Genomic DNA, 1,261 nt, shown 5'->3' with positions numbered 1-1,261 from the left:
CTTAATCGATCTCTACCGCCGTCCATGTCACCGGCGATAACGCTGCTCGTATTTAATTAAGATGGCACGGTAGGTCAAACGCCTTGTCTCACCCCAGAACAACTTACGTTTGTTTTGTAGATCGGGTCGCGCCGATTCTCGCGTGATGCAACGAGTGACGCGACTAGTGTTGTTTTCTGTACTTATACGTCCACCTCAGTACATCATACATACATTTCTTAAGCAGCCGCATGCATGCAGTATACTACTCCTAGTACATTACATTACAGTATACTATCATATGGCACACACCAATCCTTGATTCTTTCTGGATGCGTATTCCAACATTTCATTTCGAAACCGTCGAAGGTGACAGCGGTTGTATCATAGTGTCTGTGTGCATGAATGTGTACGCTGTTGCTAGTTCTTGCTGACCGGTCAATGTCTCCTCCTAACCGGAGCAGTATTATGTTGACATCACTGAGATTAATTCTCTAACACGCACTTACCCTCTCGTAACCCACACTTTGTCCTTTTTACTTGTCGTGTGCTGTGGCTGGAGATTCCCGACGTGGACATCACATGCTACATGCGATCTGTCCATGACAGAATGTTTATCGCCAAGTCTTATCTATCTTTGTTTGGCGAATGTTCTACTTCCAGGAGCATACACCACCCCACAGATAAGGTCAGGAATAATGTGATCTGCTAGCTAGGCGATCGATCATTCTTCAGCCTCAAGCAAACTTGGTGTGCCTGACATGTCCGGTGTGTCCCATTTGTACCACCCTACATGAGTACGACCTCTCAAATTGTTGTCGATGATTATTGATTAAGCTCGCCGATTCGCGCGGTCAGGCTGCAGCTCAGACCATGATAATGTTGCTCCGTTCAGTCTAGTTGTCGTTTTTGGACACTGACTAATGAAGATGCCACTTGATGGAAATCTAGGGTTTTTATCGAATCCTGCTTGACGCTTTGCCTTTGACAAGGGGCGACCTGACTTCTGGCTCCGCTGCTAGGTTAGCCACGCTCCCGCTCCCGCCGCTGGCCGCTCCGGCCCCGGTGGCCACCAAATCCGGCCGCATGGCCCGCTCCCCCGCCGCCTGCTCGCGGGCGGGTCCCCCCCGAAGTTGCTCCCCCTCCCTAAGCTGCGCCCCTCGGCCCGGCGGTCCCTCGCGGCCCTCCTCCCCTGGATCCGTTGCATCAACGGCGGCTACATTAGATCCGGCCTCGACGCCGCGTATCCTGCAACGGAATGGCCAGCTGTGGGCGGGAGCGC

Source organism: Triticum dicoccoides, chromosome 2B, assembly GCF_002162155.2.
Source record: "Triticum dicoccoides isolate Atlit2015 ecotype Zavitan chromosome 2B, WEW_v2.0, whole genome shotgun sequence".
In the NCBI taxonomy this organism is placed as follows: domain Eukaryota; kingdom Viridiplantae; phylum Streptophyta; class Magnoliopsida; order Poales; family Poaceae; genus Triticum; species Triticum dicoccoides.
Note: the sequence above shows the minus strand (reverse complement) of the source record.